Source organism: Bufo bufo, chromosome 3, assembly GCF_905171765.1.
Source record: "Bufo bufo chromosome 3, aBufBuf1.1, whole genome shotgun sequence".
Lineage (NCBI taxonomy): Eukaryota > Metazoa > Chordata > Amphibia > Anura > Bufonidae > Bufo > Bufo bufo.
In genome coordinates, this window is record NC_053391.1 from 502244624 (window position 1) to 502259470 (window position 14847).

The following is a 14847-nucleotide window of genomic DNA, read 5'->3' on the forward strand; positions in this document are numbered from 1 at the left end:
GAAATCCTGAACATATCACCGTTGCCTATAGAAAATTGGGAACTGTTCCAGGACCTGTCCGACCTGCCAGACCTTCCTAAAGCGGTCCCATTTGAAGTGATGCAGACCCCGAAATCGTCTCGCTCAAAGAAAAGGGGTCTCCAGCTCACCCCCAGAAGTCTCTCTCAAGATCATTAGATAGACACGTAATTTCATGTCTCATTCTGCTTAAGTTAAGCTGCTCTTCTCCTTATCCTGTAAAGATATATTTAAATGTCTGCCCAAATCTGGGATTCATAATGTATGTTATACAGTATATTTACAGGTATTATCCATTCTTGCCGCCACCCAGACCTCTCCTGGGCGTTATACGTTCTCCCCATAGGTCAATAGACCAACTACCCCCCACATGCTAATGACATATTCCAATATGTTTGTTCTTTTCTTTTTTCTGCTTGTTTCACATGTTTTGTCCTGTTCCCCTACCCCTTTACCCCTCCAAGGTGTTGGCCTTCTTTTCTGGTACGGAACGAGCCCTTATTCCATATGACTTCAATACCACATCAACTGACGGACCCACTTCACTCGCTTGCTATCTCCTGGGGGAGGCCTCATCAGCCACAAGGTAATATCATACACCTCACATGCAATGGCTGATTTACTCATAGCTTCTTACAACGTTAAAGGCTTCCACTCCCCTTCCAAACGGAGTCAGGTCTTTACCATTCTAAGGAAAGCTAGAGCTGGGGTGGTCTTCCTCCAGGAGACGCACTTCCGCTTCAACCACTATCCAGACATGCGGTTCTCACACTACCCCAACTGGTTCCACTGTGGGGGTAATTCCTCAGCCTCAAGTGGGGTTAGTATAGGGTTTCAAAGGAAGATCCCTTTTAAACATGTAGACCAAGTTTTAGACCCAGAAGGAAGATTTATCTTAGTTAAGGGTACCATAGGCCCGCAAACTTATACATTTATCAACTTATATGCCCCCAATTCTAACCAGTCCCGCTGGATCTCTAACATTTTCCCTATAATTGAATCCTTCAAAGAAGGGATAGCAATTTTGGGAGGTGATCTAAATGTGGCCCTTTGCCCGCAAACGGATATATCAACACATAAGTCGTCCCTCTCTAATAAATCCCTAAAAACCATTAGAAACATATTCTGGAACCTTCACCTGATAGACGTATGGCGATCACAGCACCCTAGTACTATAGATTTTACATTCTACTCCCCAATGCACGGCACATATCACCGTTTAGACTACTTGTTCATTTCTAAAGAACATTTGCACTTATGCAAGGAATCATCTATAGGTTCAATACATATCTCAGACCACTCCCCCATTTTCATTTCAGTATTGGCCCCCAATGACATTCCATCATGCTTCAACTGGCGACTCAACGAATCTCTTCTGGGATACCAGGACTCAGTGGATTTAATTTCCAAACATATAAAGGAATACTTTTCCCTGAATAAAAGTTCAGATATCTCGGTAAACACCCTATGGGACGCACACAAGCCCGTTATAAGAGGCCAGTTCATCAATATTGGCTCACACCAAAAAAAAAAAAACGGAGGGAAAAAGAAATAGACGAAACCCTAAAACGCATACAGAGAATTGAAACCTGCCATAAAACAGACCCCTCAGACCTCCGATTACAAGAACTATCTGAATTTAGGGCTAAACTTAGATCCTTATTAACACTCAAAGCGGCCAAATACTATATGAACGCTCAGCATAAATTCTATGCACACGGGGATAAGGCCACCAAATTTTTAATGAACAGGATCAAAGGGAGGAGATCTTCAAATTACGTCCATCAGTTAGCTACACATGATGGGAAACCTATCTTCTCTTCTAACCAAATTGCTGCTCAATTCCGAACCTTCTATAACGACCTCTACAACCTTCCTGCACCAGAAACACAAACATCGGCCATTTTAGCTTTTCTAGAGGCGTCTAATGTCCCTTCCATCTCCCCCAACCAGAAATTAATATTAGAAGCCCCTTTCACCATGAACGAAATTAAAAAAGCTATGTGCCAAATTCCTTCCGGAAAGTGTCCAGGCCCAGACGGTTTCCCGTTATCTTACTACAAAACTTTTCAGGAGATCCTTCTACCACATCTTCTTGAAGTTTGTAATCAGTCACTTCTGGGAGTTCCTTTATCAAGTGATATGACTGCAGCCTATATCACTCTTATACCTAAAGAGGGTAAAGATTCCAAGCAATGTTCAAACTATAGACCCATTTCCCTCCTGAACATGGACCTTAAGCTCCTGGCCAAAATGCTAGCTAACAGATTAGCTTCTCTACTTCCCCAAATTGTTCATGGGGATCAGGCTGGCTTTATCCGCAACAGGGAAGGCAAAGATAATACAACTAGGGTAATCAACTCTATATGCCATGCCAAACGGTTATCTTGTCCATTGCTTCTCCTCAGCACTGATGCTGAGAAAGCATTCGATAGGGTGAACTGGCTATACCTAAAATGTGCACTATTGAGGTTTGGCCTTCCTGATCCCTTTGTCCAGGCTACTTTTTCTATGTACGAACGAGCAACGGCCTCGGTCCTGGTGAATGGTAACCTATCCCCCCCATTTCCTATTAGGAATGGGACTCGTCAAGGCTGCCCCTTATCCCCCCTCTTATTTATTCTTGCTCTAGAACCGCTCCTATCCACCATAAGATTGGACCGGGAAATTGAGGGTCTATGTTTGGGAGGCAGGGAACAAAAAATTGCTGCATTTGCCGACGACGTCCTTATGATGACGGTAAACCCGAAGTTTTCTTTACCTCTTATCCAGACACATCTTAAAGCTTACAGCGCCATCTCGGACTTTAAAATCAACACCAATAAATCGCTAGTCCTTTGTATAGGCATCCCACACACAACTAAACGTCTATTAATGATAGACTCCCCTTTTAATTGGTCCTCCCCAACCATCACCTACCTAGGAGTCAAGATTAGCTCTGATATTGCTGATCTTTTTGCCCTCAACTACATTCCCTTAAAAAACTCAATCAATGAGGCCATCGATAACCTAACCAGATCCAACCCAACCTTATCCTGGTTTGGCCGCAAAAATCTCCTCTCTTCCTTAATTCTCCCTCGCCTTACTTACCTACAACAGGTTCTACCCATTCCTGTCCCCAAACACTACTATAATGCAATCATTAAAAAGTTTAGAGCCTTCATATGGAACAACAGGAAAGCGAGACTGTCCTTTGCCCTCCTCACTAAACCTAGACACGCTGGGGGAATTGGTTTGCCAGATCCCGAGCTATATGGCAAGGCTATTCTTCTCTCTAGGGCAGTTGCCTGGATACACCCTCTCTTATCTTCACCAACAGTAGAAATAGAACTTGACATATTGAATAGCCCAGCCAGAGCACTTCTTCTAGGACACAAAATGGTTCTCCCGGGTTCGCTGTCTCATTACCCAATTATTAAAGCCACTATAGAGGCCTGGAAATGGCTCTCCTCGTCACATTGCTCCATTCCTTTCCCCTCGCCCCTTCTGTCAGTAAAAGATGTTCTAAATACGGCCCCACCCATCTTGAGAGCATCGACCTCCCAAGGGCTGATGTCCTCCTCAATTTCCATTGCTTCATTGGCACTACCCTCTGGAGAGTGGAAGGATTTAGAAGCCACAAATGCCATGCTTAATCCTCATCCACGAGACTTTCTTTCAGTCACATATCTTAGAGCCTACCTAAAACAACATGTCAACTTAGGCGACTTAATGAGACCTATGGTTTGGTTCGAGGCGCTAACTTCCCTTCACCCTGCTCCCAAGAAACTTATCTCACAGATCTATAGTAAACTACGGTTGCCTCCAATTCTGGCTAAGCCAGCCTTTGTGAGACAGTGGGAACTAGACTTGAACATCAATGTACCTTTCGAATCTCTGCCCAAATTGTTGGAATCTCCTCATCGGGCCTCCCGCTGTGTCCGAATTCAGGAAAATAGCTACAAGATCCTTACCAGATGGTATATTACGCCAGACAAGACCTCTAAATACTCTGTATCTGCTTCGGACACATGCTGGAGGTGCCACGGGGAGAAAGGGACCTTCTTCCATGTTTGGTGGACATGTCCGCTCATCTATAAATGGTGGGAAGACGTTTTCACAGAAGCTAACAAAATTTGTGGTACCATGTTCCTACCATCTCCACAGATCGCACTCTTATCCCTCTCTCAAGGAAAGGAACGCATAAAACTGCCCTTTACTTTCACACAATTAATGATGGCGGCCCGCTTATTGCTCCCTAAATTCTGGCTACAAACTGCAGTCCCATCAATAGAACAGTGGATCCATAAAGTGGATCAACTACATAGATTCGAGGAGTTATCATCATGGGAAACACGCACACACAGGACTTTCCTCAAAAAGTGGTCCACCTGGTCTAAATATAGAGCTCCGAAAACATTAGCGACTCCTGCTAGCTCTTGAATACATTGAGATGCAATAAATTAACGCATAATCCCGTAGCATAATACTTGTCATACCCCCTCTAGGGATGAACTCCCCATATCAGCTGTCTAGTTAAACTCCTTCCTTACTGGAGATCTTGGTAACTCCAAACTCTCACTCCTATATACTTTAAGTATGTCTGTCAGTCTGGAATCATCAGCCGATATGTCACCTTTGTAACCTATATTGCTGTAATGTACTCACTCTGTACCTATGACTACTATTGCAAGGCCTGCGAGCCTATACCTTGGTTTTGTTTTTCCCCTTGTTCATATATGAAAATTATAATAAAAATATAAATAAAAAAAATTAAAAAAAATAAAAATGCCTAGATGCAGACTGCAATTCTATATGGAGAACAGAGACTTGGGTAAGATTATATAGGCCAAAAAATGATATACACACATAGCGCTAAGAAGATAAAGTCATAGTAAGTACCTGAGATTGATGATGGCATAAGGATCACATAAGGATAATTTGTAAAGAGGCTCATGCAGGGGCATAAAGAATAATCCCCCCGAACCTACCTAGCAATATAAAACACAAGATAAGCATAATGATCCCTAACAAAATGACCCTGACCCATATAGCCAGAGTAAGAGGATCCGTATAACAATACCTAGTAAGCAATCCAGGAATATGATAACGAGGTTCGTAGCTCCTCAGGTGTAGGGCTACCCACCAGGAAGATACCTAAAATGCATAAGTGCCTGATGTTAAACTCAGGAACCAGGCCGTATGGAAGCTATAATGAATATAGTGCACTGGTACTTACATGTTGCCGCCGTAGGTGTGGGAAGGTGGGTCTGAGGCGGTCATGCTGTATAGCCCCGCCCTTTAAATACCCTGTGCGCCCATTCCTTAGGATGAGGCGCATGCCCGGGGGGACAAGAGGGGCGGCTCCGATGCAGACGCCGTGATTAGTGCGTTCCAGGGTGGAACGCACGCTAGGATGCGTCCAAACAAATGATGAGCCGGACGGATATCCGGTGAGTGTGACACTGAAGGCCCATGTGTGGCTGGCGTATGGCGTGCGTGCCACCGTGGAACGCACGCCGGAAGTGACACACCCAAGTTGCCACAAGACCGGATGTGCGGTGTGTGGCGTACGACATGCGTGCCACCGTGGAACGCACCCCGGAAATGACGCACCTATGTTAATGCCCAGCCGGAAGCCCGGTATGTGGACCGCATACCTCCGTGTGGCAAGGAGACCATAAGTGGGCCTGGGTGGGTACACATATTTGGGAGGATGGAAAGAAATATTAATACTAATACCGGTAAAGCACGAAGGGATACACCTCACTATTGTATACATATATAACCCCAGCTTTCCATGTACCCCAACCCAGGCCATTGTCCCTTTACGCTAGGCCCATTTCTTCCACTATTACCCTCTTTAGGATTTACCCCATGTGTGGCCTGGGTTGGGGTACATGGAAAGCTGGGGTTACCTTCCCCTGCTGATTATATATGTATACAATAGTGAGGTGTATCCCTTCGTGCTTTACCGGTATTAGTATTATTATTTCTTTCCATCCTCCCAAATATGTGTACCCACCCAGGCCCACTTATGGTCTCCTTGCCACACGGAGGTATGCGGTCCACATACCGAGCTTCCGGCTGGGCATTAACATAGGTGCGTCATTTCCGGGGTGCGTTCCACGGTGGCACGCATGTCGTACGCCACACACCGCACATCCGGTCTTGTGGCAACTTGGGTGCGTCACTTCCGGCGTGCGTTCCACGGTGGCACGCACGCCATACGCCAGCCACACATGGGCCTTCAGTGTCACACTCACCGGATATCCGTCCGGCTAATCATTTGTTTGGACGCATCCTAGCGTGCGTTCCACCCTGGAACGCACTAATCACAGCGTCTGCATCGGAGCCGTCCCTCTTGTCCCCCCGGGCATGCGCCTCATGCTAAGGAATGGGCGCACAGGGTATTTAAAGGGCGGGGCTATATAGCATGACCGCCTCAGACCCACCTTCCCACACCTACGGCGGCAACATGTAAGTACCAGTGCACTATATTCATTATAGCTTCCATACGGCCTGGTTCCTGAGTTTAACATCAGGCACTTATGCATTTTAGGTATCTTCCTGGTGGGTAGCCCTACACCTGAGGAGCTACGAACCTCGTTATCATATTCCTGGAGTGCTTACTAGGTATTGTTATACGGATCCTCCTACTCTGGCTATATGGGTCAGGGTCATTTTGTTAGGGATCATTATGCTTATCTTGTGTTTTATATTGCTAGGTAGGTTCGGGGGGATTATTCTTTATGCCCCTGCATGAGCCTCTTTACAAATTATCCTTATGTGATCCTTATGCCATCATCAATCTCAGGTACTTACTATGACTTTATCTTCTTAGCGCTATGTGTGTATATCGTTTTTTGGCCTATATAATCTTACCCAAGTCTCTGTTCTCCATATAGAATTGCAGTCTGCATCTAGGCGTTTGAATTCACTATCCGTGCCGCTGATGTACCGTATGTAATCTGCCATTTGGCAACTACTTACTAATTTTGGGTCTGTTTTCGCGTTATAAGTGTTCATTTATCAACGCATTTATTTACACACATATCATTGGACTGGACCTGCTATCGCCATTGTCACGGGTTCCCGGTCCTCAGTATACCTACCTCTTATCACCCCCTGATGATCCCACTGCTGTGGGTGAAACGCGTCGGGGTTGTAGGTCATCTATTGTCATTATATATTTGTGTTTATTTGTGCGTGTGTCTGTTTGTATTTTTTATCCTCTTGGTGGTCCCTGTACCTCCTGGCAGACTGTCACGAGGGCAGTATACAGTGGACACCTTTCTAAATTTACTATTGTGTGCTAGTTATCCGAGTTATCCGAGTTACCACTCTTCACCTATCTCCCTCCACTGTTCATCTTACTAGGGTCAGCCAGGAGGTTGAGAATAGGCACGTGGACAGGGCGTCCCCACCATCAGGAGACGTCCCTGGGCAGAGGACCAGTTTAGGGTATCAGTGCTAGGGATTTCCTTCCCCACCACTTACCCAGTGCATCCGGCTGTATACTGGCCTCTTACCTCGGATTTAATACTTAGACTTGTTCGTTTATGTATACCTCTATTTTTCTTATTAAATTTTGCCATCTTATGTTATAACAGGGTACCCTTGCTGGACTTTTTGTTTTCTATACTAATACTCTGATTTGATATAATACTGGTATCTTCATTGCTGGACTTTTGTGTACTTAAAAAATGGGTATATGTTGCCCACTGAACTAAAAGAACAGGATTAAATTATTGTCTCTGGCACATATGTAGTGCTCGTGCACTGGACTTGCACAAAATGGCCGCCAAAGCCCACCTAACTAACAGACGGATAAAAAAAAAAAATCTGTGTCACTGGGCTCAGGGCAGGGTACAGAAATGTTGCATTGCACCCACAAAAGAAAATAATCGCTGTAGATCGCAGAGTTAACAAGTTCTGATATCAGATAGATTATTTCCTATTCTCTCCCTCACAGCAGCAGCATCCTATCCCTACACTAGTAAGAGCAGAGTGACGTGTGGCACTATGTGACTCCAGCTTATATAGAGGCTGGGTCACATGGCACTGGCCATTAGTAGACATGGCTGTGATGGCTTCTAAGGGCACATTAATTAAATGCTTGTTGATTAGCTGCCCTGCATCCTTTCAAAAAGCGCCATTAAATTGCCGAACACCAAACTCGAACCTAAACTTTTACTGAAATGTGTACTGTATACTGTATATATATACAGTACAGACCAAAAGTTTGGACACACCTTCTCATTCAAAGAGTTTTCTTTATTTTCATGACTATGAAAATTGTAGATTCACACTGAAGGCATCAAAACTATGAATTAACACATGTGGAATTATATACATAACAAACAAGTGTGAAACAACTGAAAATATGTCATATTCTAGGTTCTTCAAAGTAGCCACCTTTTGCTTTGATTACTGCTTTGCCCACTCTTGGCATTCTCTTGATGAGCTTCAAGAGGTAGTTCCCTGAAATGGTTTTCACTTCACAGGTGTGCCCTGTCAGGTTTAATAAGTGGGATTTCTTGCCTTATAAATGGGGTTGGGACCATCAGTTGCGTTGAGGAGAAGTCAGGTGGATACACAGTTGATAGTCCTACTGAATAGACTGTTAGAATTTGTATTATGGCAAGAAAAAAGCAGCTAAGTACAGAAAAATGAGTGGCCATCATTACTTTAAGAAATGAAGGTCAGTCAGTCAGCCGAAAAATTGGGAAAACTTTGAAAGTAAGGGCTATTTGACCATGAAGGAGAGTGATGGGGTGCTGCGCCAGATGGGGAGTGATGGGGTGCTGCGCCTCCACAGTCACCGGACCTGAACCCAATCGAGATGGTTTGGGGTGAGCTGGACCGCAGAGTGAAGGCAAAAGGGCCAACAAGTGCTAAGCATCTCTGGGAACTTCTTCAAGACTGTTGGAAGACCATTTCAGGGGACTACCTCTTGAAGCTCATCAAGAGAATGCCAAGAGTGTGCAAAGCAGTAATCAAAGCAAAAGGTGGCTACTTTGAAGAACCTAGAATATGACATATTTTCAGTTGTTTCACACTTGTTTGTTATGTATATAATTCCACATGTGTTAATTCATAGTTTTGATGCCTTCATAGTCATGAAAATAAAGAAAACTCTTTGAATGAGAAGGTGAAACTTTTGGTCTGTACTGTATATAAAATTCCAAAATGTGTTAAATGTATGAATAAATCAATAAGAGGTTTAATAAATTAATGAAAAAAATATATAAATAAACTTATCGATTGCAAACACAAAACAAATCGTTCGCCAACAAAATAAGTAAAGAAATTCAACAATAGAGAAATATATAAAGTTATCACTAAATACATAAATATATAAAAAAATGTATCCATAAATAAATAAATATATAAATAAATTCATCAATAACTACTGTGAGACAGTGACAGGTCTCACTCAGGTTAGAGGCAAGGAAGGGGTGGATAGTGTGGTCCACACCCCTGTTCCACCACAGGTGAGAGAAGCTGGAGGTAATCAGCCTGGCATAAGGCACCTCCCAGAGTGTCAGAAAGGGTTAGTGTTACCTGTGGACAGAGGCCTGGAGGCTCTGTCTGTGTGGTCTCAGCTGGGCAAGGCTGAGGGACCACAAGGCTGGGAGATAGCCTGGAGTTGGGGGACGCAGCGACGCCTGGGAGGGTCGCAGGGCTATAGTCAGGCGGACTACTAAGCCCCAATCCCCCACAAGAAATACTGACCTGGAGACAGTGGGTGTACTGTGCTCTGTACAGCCAGGAGGCTGTGGGACATTGGCTGACAGAGCCGCATGTGTTCACAGGGTGTCAACTGTGACTTTAGGTGAGTCAGGATATTATATGTTTAGTTAGAGCCCAGCCGGGCAGGTGTTTATTTTGTACCATTTATGTTTGGATTGCTGAGGAGCCAAATAAAGTGATGTTTGGACCAGAAACTTGGTGTCTGGCGACGATATTTGTGTGAATCACCCCCGGAGAAGAGCTAAACCCCTACAATTGGTGTCGGATCCGGGCAGGTGTCCCTGCTGATAAGTAAAAATGCTGGAAGCCTGCTAGTTTGCAGAGCAGAGACTGCTGGTGTTAAACTGGACTTTTTTTTTTCTGTGGTGCAAACAGTGCAGGATTTAAAGGGCCAGAAGCCCAGTACAAGAGATTGAGCAGTGGAAATGGCTGCAAAATGGTATAGCCCGTGGGAGAAATCCTGCGAATTAGTGATCGGCGGAATCCCGCTGGGGGTCAGTCTAGACTCCCGCCAGCAAGTGTCTCGGGTCCTGCCTAATATTCTGGACTTTGTAACAAGGGGGCCAGAGACAAAAACTACGGTGTCACTGACCTTTGTGACGGACTATGGCTCTGTGCAATGGGAGCTGTTAAAATGTGAGACACTGGAAGTGGAATTTGTACTGGGCAAGGACTTTCCATTGTTTGGGCAGTTGTGGAGCGGGGTTCCTGATAAAAGGCAAAGATATGCCGTTGCCAAGGGCAACCGTCGGGAAGACAAAGAGGTGGAGAGCGGCGCGGTTCTCAGGAGTGCATATCTTCCGTGCGACTGTGTCCGGAGTCCTAGAGAGGGAGTGCGGAGGTGCAGTAAAGCTGTTGCTAGGAGCAACCACAACCTTGATGAGTCCGCGGGAGAGAATGTCACTGCTTTACCAGAATGGTTGATTACAAAGGGTAAGACTGTTCCTGTTATTAACTATGTGGCAGACCCAGTGACAGTGAGCCGGCGGCAGGGGATACCTGCTGGGCCGGTAGGTAATAAGTCTGTGTCTGGACAGGGGGATAAGCCTGCTGTGATCGCTCCCTCGCAGAAACCTGCAGGGGAGAAGGTTTCTGTGTTACCTCAGTTGCCCATGACCAAAGCTAGTTTTGGGATGACAAGGATCCGGGATCCCATGCTAGCCCTGGTAAGAGGTAGCACAATATTGAAACCTGAGACTGGTAAAATATTAAAGGTGCTGGACAGTCGTGCGGATAAGGACTATCCGCTGATTTTCACTGAGCGTGAGACTCCATTGAGAACAGAGACTGATGAATTTGATGTTACAGATACGCTTATGCATGAGGGAGTGTTGGGCCGTGATATCGGTTTGTTGCTGTGGGGTAAGGTAGACACTTCTGCAGATAGTGACGAAACTCCTGCAGAACCTGTACCTGTCCCTTTAAGTGAGGATCTAAGGGAGCTGCACTTTGACCTGCATGGGGAAAGAATATTGACCATTGGAAACAATGGTGCTGGTCAAGTGCAAAGTGATGGTAACAAAAGTGCGGAAATGCATAAGGAAAATATGATGTCATATGAAATATGTGGTGACAGTGATATAACTTTTCCGTTGCAGGTTGTGGTCAGGGGAGAAGCGCCCCCTGGTGGTAAAAATGTAAATGATGATAAAACTTTATTTTCTGCATCTGCTATGTTTCATGAAGCGCGATATGACGTAATCAAAAAGTTTGAAGACATGCATATAAGTAGTGTGGAGCAAAGCCCAGCTCCAGCTCAGTGTTTGAAGGTGCAGGAGAATATGATAGGGTTAGAGGGTGTACCGCACGTACCAGAGGTGGAAATGCAGTCTCCACAATGTTGGTTGGTTACTAAGGAAGTGTCCCAGGTGGGGATTAGCTCATCGGTGCCCCTAGAGGTCAGAATTAATAATGACACGAGCGGTATAGGTGACGTATGTGCTGTGACCGATAGCAACCCAGAGAGTGAAGCTACCATGTCAAGGTCCAGTGAAACAAAGGTGGTTACTAGTAGCGACCAGACAGTTATATCTGACGAGATGAGAATTAAGTCGGGTGACGTCAGCCTAGGGTCTGAAGCCCATATACAGACAGTTGTAGGTGACCTGACACGACAGTACATCTGCAAACAGGAGGATGATCTCTCTCTCTCTCTCTCCTCACGCTCCCTAGAAACGTTAGAGACAGGACTAGCTGTCTTCACAGAGCAACTGAAGAAGGCTTCAGAAAGGGCAAAGAAGGAGAGCCAGAAAGAGAATGGTGATACTCCTACATCTGCTGCAGCAGAGCCGACCAAGGAGCAGCTGGAACCGGAGGCCCAAAAGCGGGGCACTTCCCACAAGCTTGTGCAAAAAGCTGAAAAGAAACTGCTGAAAAACATGGAGTTGGTGGTTCAGCCCCTGGAGAAACAGGGTGTGACATACAAAAAGGTGGAGAAAACCAAGAACAAACTTCAGCGAGGATTGGATGATCTGATGGTGGACCTGGACCACCAGAAGCAAATTATGTCTAATCCAGCGAAGAAACAGGAGAAATGTGACTGGCTCCTAGCTGAAGAGAAATACATCTCTGCTCGATATGGTGAAAAACGTGACCAAACAGAGACTGATGCTTGGGAAAAGGAGACCAAGGCCCTCTCCTTGGCTAAAGCCCTGGAAAAAGTGCTTGAGGAGCATGCTGAATTGGAGAGGCTGAACAAGCAACTCAGAACAGAGATGGAAAATCTCATGCGCTTAAAAGATGAGTTGGAGAAATCTAAGTGTGCTCTCAAACAGCAGGTGGAAGGTGAGAAACCTGAAGAGGAGAGCTCTCTGGAAGATGTCAAGAAGCCAGAGCCTGTTAAAAATGGGACTGGAGAGGGTGGCACTGTGGTGCTGGCTGTGGCAGAGAAGATGGAAGATGCTTCTGCTAAACCAGATGATGGGGCTGATGTGGATGCCGAAGACCACAGACCCATGGTAGCGTGTAGCCTAGGCCTGGAAGACGTCCACTCTGCATACAAGGCCTTCCAAATAGCCAGCAGCCTGCTGGGGAAGAAGTACGAGGAGGTGAACGATCAGTTTTCGGATCCGGGTTATTACAATGGGCTATATCTCCTGACTTCTCCACAAAATGAGAACAGGGTCCTGGGTGAGCCTCTGGAGAAAATGACAGAAGACGAGGAGTCTGCTGAAGACCCTGGTGCCTCCTGCCTCAATGAGAAAGAGGGGGAGGGGTTAACAGGGCAAGTGTATGGTGCCATGTCCGAGAAGGATGAGAAGGCGGTCAAAGAGACTGGAGACTTCAAGAAGACAAAGAGTGAAAAAGTTAAGGCCGATATGTTGGTTGACATGAAGTCCCCAGGTTCTACAGAGACCAAAGTTAAGCCAAAGGGAGCCGCGGCCGAAGTGGAAAAAGCTGCTAAAGAAGCAGAGGTCTCTAAAACTGCCATAGTAGCTGGAATAACTACTGTTGGAAAGAAGGAAGAAGTGACCCAGATGCACGTAAAAGCGAGTAGGGGCAAGCATGCTCTGCTGAAGGAGCCCTGCAAAGCAAAGGAGAAAGTGTTGGGATATGACCATGACTGGGAACAGTTCAGGCAAGAGCTGCAGCAGTCCAAGAAAGGACGTGAGGCGCATGTACAGGAGCCAGAGGATCTTAAAAGACAGAGAGAGATCAAAATATACGACAGCGCATCATTATCACTCGGGAAAGAATAGGAAAAGAGTATCTGGTCATGAGATGGGCACATGAGGCCTTTAGGCAGTTTCGGTTAGGCAAGATGTTGGTTTTGGTGATAAACCAAGCTCTGCTGGCATGGGTCTGGCAGAACAAAGGGAAGGTACGTGTCACCGAGGTTCCTGGCCTCGGTGAAATAAGAACCGGTAATTTTCTGTGTCAGCGGCAGCTAGTGCTCGCTGACACTGGGTTACTTAGTGTGGCTGTAAAGCCAATCTGGGCCGGTTCTTATTGGGAGCAGCCAAAGAGCAGGGTGGGTGGCTGTTCCCCACGTCCAGGCCAGGTCGATACCCTCTCACCAGCCTCCCGTGGTTTTGCAGGTGTTCACCCTCACGGGCTTGAACAAAGGGGGGGGATATGTGAGACAGTGACAGGTCTCACTCAGGTTAGAGGCAAGGAAGGGGTGGATAGTGTGGTCCACACCCCTGTTCCACCACAGGTGAGAGAAGCTGGAGGTAATCAGCCTGGCATAAGGCACCTCCCAGAGTGTCAGAAAGGGGGTAGTGTGTTACCTGTGGACAGAGGCCTGGAGGCTCTGTCTGTGTGGTCTCAGCTGGGCAAGGCTGAGGGACCACAAGGCTGGGAGCCTGGAGTTGGGGGACGCAGCGACGCCTGGGAGGGTCGCAGGGCTATAGTCAGGCGGACTACTAAGCCCCAATCCCCCACAAGAAATACTGACCTGGAGACAGTGGGTGTACTGTGCTCTGTACAGCCAGGAGGCTGTGGGACATTGGCTGATAAAGCCGCATGAGTTCACAGGGTGTCAACTGTGACTTTAGGTGAGTCAGGATATTATATGTTTAGTTAGAGCCCAGCCGGGCAGGTGTTTATTTTGTACCATTTATGTTTGGATTGCTGAGGAGCCAAATAAAGTGATGTTTGGACCAGAAACTTGGTGTCTGGCGACGATATTTGTGTGAATCACCCCCGGAGAAGAGCTAAACCCCTACACTACATAAATAAATTCATCAATACAGACATATATAAATAAAAAAATATATAAAAAATTCATCCATAAATAAATAAATATGTAAATAAATAAATTCATCAAGAAAAATAAATATAAGTTTGAAAACAACGAAGTTTGGGAGGCAGAGCCAAGGAGAGGGATTGACAAGGGACCCTTCAGCACCCGGAACCGATGGCGGGGACCAAGAATTTGCTGCCGATCCAGGACTCGTTCATTATTTTTTTTAACCCCTTAAGGACTCAGCCCTATTTCACCTTAACCCTTTCATGACCAAGGGTCATTGATGCCCCAATGTCCAGGTCAAAATTTTCAAATCTGACATGCGTCACTTTATGTGGTAATAGCTTTGGAACACTTTTACTTATCCATGCCATTCTGAGATTGTTTTCTCGTAACACATTGTACTT